Source organism: Phragmites australis, chromosome 23 (genome assembly GCF_958298935.1).
Source record: "Phragmites australis chromosome 23, lpPhrAust1.1, whole genome shotgun sequence".
Classification (NCBI taxonomy): domain Eukaryota; kingdom Viridiplantae; phylum Streptophyta; class Magnoliopsida; order Poales; family Poaceae; genus Phragmites; species Phragmites australis.
In genome coordinates this window covers 5,662,456-5,673,889 of record NC_084943.1, presented here as the reverse complement: position 1 = coordinate 5,673,889, position 11,434 = coordinate 5,662,456, and positions in this window count along the sequence as shown.

The following is an 11,434-nucleotide window of genomic DNA, read 5'->3' as shown; positions in this document are numbered from 1 at the left end:
GATTCAAGATTAACAGTAGAGGAACTAGCAGGAATTGTTGTGGGAGGGGAAATCCCAAAGTTGAATGTTACATGGCCATTTGAGTTGGGCAAACCTTTGATCAAACAAGATATAGAAAATAACCTTACAACTCAAATGCGTCGATTACATTTGTGGTACTTGAAGTAGTACAGGCAAGGTATAGAGGTGTTCTCCATAAGATACAGAGATGAATATTTCCTCAACCGGGGCGGCTCCTTCTGGGTGAAATTCGAATACTTGTATGAACTATATAAGGAAGATGCCCTCGACGTTGTCATAGTCAAAGCATGGACTCTGTAAGTGACTTATGCATATAATTCATGTTATATGTTCTCATACCTTGAAATTGTATGGCTAACTTCTCTCTTCCGTAGAATGAAGATCCATGCATGCAGACAAGAATTAGATAATAAAGTAGGATTCATCGATCCTGGGCTTATCAATGAGAAACTTGTAAAGAAGAATCCAAACTTCACTGAGGACTACTTATTGAAGTGTATATTTCACCACCAACACAAGACCTTCGTACTATTACCCTACAGCTTTGAGTACCTATTTGCACGCTAGGGCATTCTGTTTTTATGAGCAACTCGATTCTAGTACTAATTTTCAATGATGTGACATATTTATGCAATTTTCATTACATCCTCCTTGTCATCCACCCAGACTTAAGGAAGATTATTATCTTGGACTCACAAAAGAGAGATAAGTCAACTTACCAAGACATCATCAATATGCTAAATAGGTAAACTCAATCATTTAATCTTCATATCAATTGCATCTAAGTTTAATTGGTATTCATATTCACGTGCAGGATGTATATAAGATACTGCAAAAAGTGTGTTGTCTACCATCCGTACAGGAAGCAGTATGATGTAAAAACTGACTTTTTGGTACGTAGGGAATATTCATGTCTTACATTTCCTACTAAATGAAAAGGTTCAATTCATTCCACTAACGAATCTTTTACTCTTGAAGTATATGAGGTAGCCAGCCGGCAATAATATTTGTGGGTTCTATGTTCTTACTTTCATACACGCATTCAGCAGAGACGGAGATGTTGTCATGTTTAATGATGTTGAGGTATGAAATTACATATCGATGTTTTTTTCAATTTTTATATGTGTTCAAGGACTAATTCTTTCGATTCTTAAAATACAATGCTTCAAACAACGCACAAGTGCATTACTCCTGGTGAAAATACATGTCATTCAAGAATAGATTGTCAGGTTCTTTATCGAACATGTTATCAACCCAAATGGCAAGTTTCATGAAACGATTGTGCCATTGACACGTGAGAGGCCTTCAGATGACAACATACCTTCCAGTAGAGAGTATGCGACAAGGAAAAAAATCTACCAAGGGTTAGACAACGTATATATCGTTAATCCAAACTATTTTCATATTAATGAAGGATATAAATTACTATGTATTAATGAAGGTCATGAATTACTATGTATTTATGAATGTATCTTTATTATTGATTTACATTCAATATGTGTCTCATTGTATGGATGCATTGAGAAGGAGAGAGAGACGCGGAGAGGAGAGGACATAGAGGCGAGAGAGAGGAGAGGATAGAGAGGAGAGATAGAGATGTAGGAGAGAGAGGAGAGGAACACTGCCGGCTCAAGGATTTAGCCGGTCATGATTATACGGGTATCGCTACCAGCCGAAACCACCAGCCGGCAGTGATTCCGGGGTATTACTGCTGGCTCAAGCCTTGAGCTGACAGTGATAACCCCCTTCACTGTCGGTTCCTAAGGCTGAAAATGATAGTCAGGAACTATCACTGCTCATTGCCCACCGCCAGCTCCAAAACCGGCAGTGAAGGGAGTTTTGGAGCTAACAGTGATAGCACTATCTATAGTAGTGAGTTGATATACATATTGTAATCCTTTGAGTTTTACATATCTTTGATACAGTGAAGATTGTCAATTGACACCCGTGGTTTTTTCCCGCAAAGATTTTTCATGTAAAAATCATATCTCGTGGTCTATCCTGCCATGCTTTATTTATAACACCCATGGTGGAGGGGCGCTGAAGGAGCAGCGCCTCCACAGCCACCCCACCGATGCCAGTGTTCTGGCTTACATGGTAGTTCTTCCATCTCAGTGTCTTGGACGTCACGTCCTTCGTCGGCCTACTCGAGTTCTTCTACAGCGAGGTGTCCGCCGGCATGAGTCCATCGGCAGCGTGATTGTCTTTTGCATCCTTGGTGTCGTGTCGTTGCTCGAGAGCTTCCTCATCCAATGGGGGCTAAGAGCATCTCCATCCGAGGCTTCATCTCACCCCTCACCCTATTTTTAGGAAAAAATGCTCAAACGCTCTACAACTGATCCCTCATCAGCCTCCTCATTTTTTAGGGCTCCCTACTTCACCTCTCTCGGCCCTCACATTTAGGAACCACCGCCAGCCCCATATCCATCAACGACTTCTCCTTCCCGCTGCTCCTTCCCACCACAGACATTTCTGGTGACGACACCAGGTACGCTTGCCCCGTGCTGGCTCCTCCGCTTGCCCCGCACTGCCGGCTCCTCCACTTTGCCCCGTGCTGCATGCTCCTTCGCTTGTACCACGTCGCGGCCCCCTTGGCCACCCGCGTTGCCAGCCCCCTTGGTCACCCGCGCTATTGGCCCCAGTCCTCCAGTACCCTCGCCTTGAGATCTGAGCGAGAGAGGGCCGAGGGAGAGGAAGGCCGATTGGGAGAGAGAGAGAGAGGGCCAGAGAGGGAGGGAGGCCGGCTGGGAGAGAATGTGAGGAACCATCCAAACGGTATTCTAATTAATCATCAGGAGGATCATTAAACATAATCACAATCTCAATGATTAACCAAAATACCATCCTGGTAGTCACGGTATGTGTTTTGTGCCCAAGATCAGAACACATGCCTTTCCAACATACACATTGTAGCGAAAATAGCCATATTAGGCTATGATTGTGATTTTGGTGATTAATGACAACATAGTCAATGGGACTAACATGTTTGTCAAGAATATATATTAGTAGGTCTCATGGATGTAATACATAAAGAAGCTACCAAAGCCGGGAAACAGTTTGGTTGAATTGGAGAAGTCCCAGGAAAAATGGCTTCACCGGATGGTCCGATGTTCACTCTGTTGAACTCACCGGAGCATTTCTAATAAAAGGGAAAACAGGGCTGAAGACCTACCGGATGGTCTGGTTATAAGCAAATGTGCTCACTGGACTAATTCACGCAAAGAAGAATTCAAGTGCTGGAAAATGAAGATGAACTCACCAGATAGTCCGGTGTTTGGCACTGTTCATTGTCCGGTGGGATTTGTAGCAGAACAGAAGAAGTTGAACCCACCGGATGGTCCAATGACCAGAGGAGATACACACTGGAGTAATTTTAGCAAAGAAGGTTCCAAGTGCTGAAGAAGGAAGATTAACCCACCGGATAGTCCGGTGATGAAGTGATGTGCACCGAATGTTTACACCGGAGCAATTTACATAGAGAAGAAGGAAAGGCTTGGATGGCTCAGGATAACTCACCAGATAGTCTGGTGATGAAAGTGGAGTATACACCGGAGTATCCGGTGTTCACAGAGGTTTGAGTAGGGTTCCAACAGCTAGTTTCTGAGGAGGTACTCACTGGATGATCCGGTGTTAGTACTACTATTCTCACCTGATCATCCAGTGTTAACGGCTTTTTAGACTCATTAGGTTAACAGCTAGTGTGCGAGTTTGAGGCTATAAATACCCCTCTACTCAGTCATTTGAGTGGGCTGGAGTCCAGAGCAGTCCATATACACCTAAGAAGACATCCAAGCCACCAACATGCTTAAAGTGATCATCCAAGGTGATTAAGCACATGATTAGTGAGTGATTAGTGCTTATAGGCCTAGAGAGTGAGTTGCTAGGTGATTGCTGCCTAGAGAGTGGATCAAGGAGTGATCCAACAGTATACCTTTTGGTACGCCGGCACCTTGGAGTCTTGGTGATTCGTCGGAAAGCTTGTTGACCCTTCGACTTGGTGTGGAGCGGCGGCAAGGCGATTGTGAGGTGACGCAGAGACCCTTACCTTTGTGGCTCAAGCTCCGAAGTGATCACGGCGGCGAGGAACCGGAAGAGAGGCTAGTGGTGAGATCTTGCCTTTGTGGCTTGGTGGCTCATCCGGGTGGAGGCCTTATCTTTGTGACTCGGTGGCTCAACGGCCATGACTGGGTGTCGACTGGGAGCATATCATTTGTGGGAGCTCCAACGTGGACTAGAGGTGGCATTCATGCCATCGATACTATAGGAGAAATCCTTGTGCCGAGTTTGGTCTCTCTACCTTATTTACGTTTCCGCATTTACTTACTTGCAATTTACCTTCTTAGATAGGTTGTAAGCGCTTTGATCAGTAGAGTAGACACACTAGATAAACCTAGAGCACATTTAGATAGAAATTGATATAGGTTTATCTGGTGTTATTTTTCCGAAATAGTTTTAAGTGTCCTAATTCGCCCCCCTTAGGACGTCACCGATCCTACAATTGGTATCAGAGCCTTGTGCTCTTGATAAGCTTAAAATCCTAGAGTTGTGACGTCCGGGGTTGGGATGGATTCTCATTGTGCTCCACTTTTCGATAGCACAAATTTCCCGCGTTGAAAAATTCTAATGTCTTGTTATTTGCAAGCTAGAGGCTTAGATGTTTGGAGAGTCTCCGAGGAAGGGATGAAACCTCGCACCACCAACAAGGAGTGGCAATTAGATGCATTGGAAAAGAGTATCCTTTTATCATCTATATGTGTTGATGCATTCAATCATGTTTATTCTCTCACCAATGCACATGATATTTGGAATAGTCTCATTGAAATACATGAAAGCACAAAGGATGTGTGTAATGAGAAATGTCATGTGTTTGTTACTAAGCTTAATGGCATCAAGCAACTACCCCATGAAAGTGCTAATGACATGTACTCACATTTGAATATTCTTTTCAATGAGTTAGATTTGACGCCAATTGAAGATGATCAATAGGTGAGAAGAATACTTCAAATTCTTCTTCCAAAGTATAAGTTGATAGTCTCCATTATCTACGACAACAATGACATCAAGAAGATGACTCCAAGTCAAGTGTTCGGCAAGATCAACGCCCATGAGATGACAATGAACATGCGGGTGGAAGCTTATTCCTCATCCGACGTCAAGAACCTTTCTCTCACAAGCAAGCAAACAAGCTCAATGTCAACACATGAAGGTAAGGATGAGGAGACAAGAGCAAGAGTCAAGCTCAAGTGAAGATGATGAATATAAAGATGAAGAGAGTTATGAAGAAGATGAGCAAAGCACTTCAAGTGATGAAGAGATGGATCCTGAAATCGCCAAGATTATCTCATAAATGGAGAAGAACATCAAGAAGATTAATGTCAAGATTGATTACCAAATCTCCATGAAGGACTTGGTCAAAATAATTGATCATATTAAAAAGGAGAAGAAAAAGACCAAGAACAAGAGAGAGACAAGGGGAAGAGTCAAAGCATTCACAAGCATAGGAAGATAGGTGAGTTATGATAAAGATTCAAGCTCAAGTGATGAAAGCATCACTATCCACTCCTCAAAGAGAAGCTCTTTCTCAAGGTCATCATCACACAAGTCGTCTCGCAAGCCATCCCACAAGTGCCTTATGGCCAAAGGTATGAATAGCGATGTAAGTGATGATGAATCCGTTGAGGATTCTCCTTCCTATGATGAACTCCTTCATTTGATCAATGAGCAACAAAGGGCCCTTAAGAAACAATCAAAAGAGATTAAGAAGTTCAATGCACTTAATGACATTCATGCTACCTTTGTTTCTAATTATGAATAATTATTGTGCAAATTCAATTTGCTAAATAAGGAGCATAGTGCTTAAAGCTAAATTTGAGTGTATTGAATCTCAAACTAAGGTCCCTTTGAAGCAATCTACCTCTCCTTTTAATTAAAATCATAAGGTAGATGCTTCCACTTTTTGTGATGATTTATATGTTTTATCTAGCTTACCCCTTTGCAATGAGATTTTTATTGAGAATGTTGTTGTAGAATAATCTAATGAACACATTGCACAAGAGAATGATGAGCTCAAGAAAGAAGTGGAGAAGCTCAAGGCAGACTTGGCGAGATTGAAGGGCAAATGATATATCCAACCTCCTCAAGATAACCGTGCTTTCATGGTGAAGAAGTTTGCGGAGGGGTCGACCATGACATGCTTCAAATGCCATCAAGAAGGCCACAAGTTATTCCAATGCAAGCAAGTGAATAAGGAGATCAAGGAAAAGAAGAAGATGGCAAACCTCTCCAACAAGACCTCCAACCTCTACACCAAGCCCAACTACAAGAACAAGATAAAGAGCAACCACTACAAGCTCAAGAAGAAGGAAAATGGCAAGGTAGTTGGGAACACATGGTTGGGAAGAAGGATCGGAGGTGGAACCAACCCATTTGGGAGCCCAAGGAAGTTATCACCAATATGAAGGGGCCTCAATCGGTTTGGGTTCCAAAGAAAACTTGAATCCTGAGGCAGTTATGGGGATTTAGAGGCTTGGCTTACAAGATGAAGTGAAGATTCAAATAAAGAAGCCAAGTGTACAAGATGGATGCATTGATGAAGATTATGATCATCACATACCCAAATCCTCATCCAAAGGTAAATGAGGTAAGTGTAGCTAGATTCTTGTTTATGCATTTTCTTTTGCTTCTAGCTCATTTGCCTTGTATAGGATTGCATGTGCTTATTTTAATTTATTGCAATACCTAGTGTAGGTTTTCATATGGTAGGTTGCTTGTATTTCTTTCTTATCCAAGAGCAACCTACATGGTTTATTAGTGGTAGGTTTCTTTTATGGCACTAGTTTTATATTTGATATCTTTTATGTGCTATGATCCAATCTATATGACAAATCATCATTGTTATCAATAACAAGTGCATATATCTCACAAGTATTCAACACTTATATGCACACATTTACTGGGAGTATATCCTATAGGTTGTGATTTTGAGACTAACATGTGTTGCAAGTTGTATCTCTTGTAGTCTCATGGAGCAATCAACATGTTCTCGGAGGTATGCAATGCTCAAACGCTTCAATTGATATTATTGTCAAATCTTTGTTCTTTTTAAGCTACCTCCATGCATAATATAGCTTAAACTTCCTATCTTGACATATTGTCTAGTTGTGCATATGTTTCCTCCTCATCATGTGTATGCACATATATAAGGGGAGTTTTATTATGTGAGTTTCATGAATTATGATCCATGTGCTTTTAGCCCTTTCCGTTGGTATCATTACAATTGGTATCATTTTTAATTGGACCATGATTTGTGAAGCTCTCTCCCATGTGCTCTAATGTTTTTCCCTTTAAGTTCAACATGTGCATATAGTCCTTATTGGAAGATTGTTGACAAAGGGGTAGAAGTTTGATGACCAAAGCAAGGAATGTAAGATGAACAATGGGGGGAGATTGTAGCAAATACAAGATACATGAAGGTTAACAGAGAGGGAGAAGCTCTTGCATAGGTCAAATCAAGGGAGAAAGTGGCAATGGAGAAAGGGGGAGCCACAACAAAGGGGGACTAAGTGGTAAGAATATGCATCCAAGCAATGTGGTAAGACTTTGTACTCATTTATGATCTTTACATTTGGAATCTTTACATTTGGAAGCATTTAACCATTTTCAATAATTTACAACAAAAGAGATAACTACGCAGCGGAAAATTAAACTTATACAACAAAAGAGGAAATTGAGTCATATGCCCTTAGACCCCATTCCCAAAAGCTCGACCTTCAAGAGTAGGATGCACTACTCTTACCCACCACTAGTATCGACAAGCACAAAGCAGCCAAACACTGCCTCTACCTCACCAGAACCTGAAAGCGTAGACATGAGTATAAAGGTACTGGCAAGACTTAATCCATAAAGGTCACATATACATAGACTGACTCCAAGTATTATGCATTTGATTGATAGCAAGAAAATGGACATATGGTTAAGTAACTTCATAAGTGAAAGCAAACTTTTGACATAAACATGTGAGCATCTACCCTAGAGTGCCTAAACCAAAACTAGCATGTAGACAACATCTAGAACCTAAATGTAACTGGAACCAATATAAACATAAGTGTAAGACAGAACCATAACCGCCATGTCTGACATACCAAACCACCACATATCATCCCATATTTGTGACTCTACGACCGATGCAAATGAACAGAAGCTTGCTCGATAACCGAGAGCGTGGCAATTTGAATTGATTTTACACCCTGCAGGGGAGTACTCCTGGACCGACACGACACGAGACCACAGCCCACACAACCCGTCAGTTGCGAGTGATGATTCACGTATCAGCCTTTCACGTACCCACCCCGAACCTTTGTACCCATGCCCGATGTATGTGGAGGCCACCTAAGACGCCAAGCGTTCGACGTCTTATTGGCAAATCCCAGGTGCCCCTACAAGCCATTGCTCACATCTCGGGTGCATGAGTCAAATGAACGTGGTGACTTACGGTACTTAGCTTATCATTCCCATATGCGACATGTGGTATGTACAAATAAGTGCTAAAGCCAACTGCACTGACAGGCGGCTTTAAACGATGCAAGCGGTCTATGGCATTCGGGCTCCTCTCTCGAACTACCCTGAGGAACTCCTCTGGGGCAAAAGATACCCCTAACACCGCCCACATCTTGCCTCATACTCACAAGTCATCCAACCAACATCATCAACCCAACAATATTATAATTTGTTATATTAATTAAAGCCTATGCTGGCAAATGATGAAATATTTCACCACTTGACTTCTACCGATAACCTAATGCATTGCTAAGCATCTCGTATCACTTTTAAGTTAGACAACATAGCATTAAACCCAGGGTACAAGGACATGGATCAAAAATAATTCAAGGTAGAGGCAATACAAATCAACATAGGTTCTACCTATATCACCTGACTCTGGAACTCTAATTATACAAACATACATACGGTATTATTTATCAATTATATCATATGAGACCCAAAGTAGTAGGTAGAGTATGCTTAGATTCTTGCCTTGCTGCTCTTCTTCAAAACAAGATCAACCACAAAACCTTCCCGCGGAAACCCGTCACTCTCCGGTACGATGATCACCAAAGAAAAGAATACACCGCAATAAGCATATGATGAAATGCTATGAAATTATGCATTATATTGCATGAAAACCCTTCTCCTAGCTAGAACAAGTCATAATAAGACTAGAAAAATTTGATTCACCAATTTTGGACTTGCAAAGAATTAACGATGAATTAATGAAGCCTTAACCTAATTAATTCATCTCAAAACGTTAATTAATCATATAATGGCTAGGGATATTTTTAATTAGTCATATAATGGCTGGGGATTCAACAAAATTGGTTTCATAATTTTTGAAGCTACAGAGAATTTACTATGAATTTTACAAGCCTCAACTCGCCTGATGAACACTAACTACGGAGTCTCCAGACTGCGGAGTCTCCGGACTTTCCAGAACAGTTGTTCTTCGTGGGGAAAAATGGCCAATTTAATTTGCGAGCTTCTCAATCCAAAGAGAGACATGTTTGAGATAGTTTAGAGAGTCTAGAATTCACTCATCAACCTAGCAACACGATTCATAACTCAAATCTCTCCAAATCCTTTAATTTGGTCCAAAACCTCACGAACTCATGAACTTCACTCCATCTCGAAATCGACCAACCAAATCATGAATTCATGCCAAGGGAAGCGTAAGGGACTTACCCACGATGCTTGTGGAGGTTGAGGACCGTCGGGTGATGAAGAAAACAGAGTGAAACGCTCGGGAGGGGAAGAAATCCGGTGTTCCTCTTGTTTCAACCCTAAACACCAAAACGAGTCAAAACCGGCTTGAATCTTCCGGGAAAACAAAAATGAATTGGATGGATGATAAGCTTAGGAGCTAAGGAACATGTGAGTACCACATGCATACCTCGATTCTAAGTCTTGAGGTCGGATTGTGAGGGAGAAAGAGAGAAGGAGCTTGAGAGAGAGTGAGAGAGAGAGCTCCCTGCTGTTGTGGCCGGTGGGGAGCACGGTGACGGAGAGAGTGAGTTGAGGGAGGGGCAGGTGGTGCTGCCCAAGGGGTGGTTGGGGTGGTTGGTCCACATCTGGGGCCCACATGCTAGAGAAAGAGTACATTTTAACTGTGATTTCTATTCTTTTCTCTCTCGAATTTCTTTCTCTCATCCAAATGACTCAGAACGAAGTGCTCTAGTGTGCTAAAATAATTTACCACAAATTTAGTTATAACGCTAATGATGCATGATTAAGCTTAATCACGTGATTATGGAATTTTGCTTCAACTAGCATGAAGCATAAGAAACCACTTGGCCCTCTTTCAAAAGAACACAACCGAGCCCAATGCGAGAGGCATCGCAATACACATCAAAGCTCTTGTGAATATTCGATTGTGTTAGAACTGGAGCTGTAGTGAGGCGGGACTTCAAAGTCTGGAAAGCCACTTCACACTCATCGGACCAATCGAATTTGACATTCTTCTTCAACAACTCAGTCATCTGCTTTGCAATCTTGGAGAAATTCTCGATGAACTAGCGGTAATAACCGCAAGTCTGAGAAAACTCCGGATGTCAGTGACACTCCGAGGTTGCACCCAATTGAGTACATCATGCACCTTACTCATGTCAACGGCGACGCCACCTTCAGAATCAACATGTCCGAGAAAAGAGACTTCCTTTAGCCAGAAATCACACTTGCTGAGTTTGTCATAGAGGCGATGTTCCCTAAGTCTCTCAAGAACGACATGGAGATGATCGGCATGTTCTTCTTCGGTCTTGGATTAAATGAGAATGTTTTTTTATGAAAACCATGAGAAACCGGTCAAGCTCTTCCATGAAAATTGTGTTCATAAAGTACATGAAATATGCCAGTGCATTGGTTAGGCCGAAGGACATAACCGTGAACTCATACAGTCCATAGTGAGAAGAGAAAGCTATCTTTGGAATGTCCTCTAGTCGGATTTTTATCTGATGATAGCTTGACCTCAAATCAATTTTGGAGAATACCTGAGCACTGGTCAACTGATCGAAAAGAATATCAATCCGAGGGAGCGGGTACTTGTTCTTGATAGTGAACGCATTCAACGGATGGTAATCGATACACATCCACAAAGACTGATCCTTCTTCTTCACAAAGAGCACCGGGAATCCCCAAGGTGAGGAGCCCGGACGAATGAAACCCTTCGCTAGTAACTCTTGAATTTGCTTCTTCAGCTTTGCTAACTCATTTGATGGCATCTGGTATGAACACTTAAATACTGGAGATGTTCCAAGCACGAGCTCAATGGCAAACTCGACTTCCCGATCAGGTGGCATCCTGGGTAGCTCATCCGGAAAGACATTCGGGTAATCACACACCACAGGAATATGAGCAAGATCCACGGAGA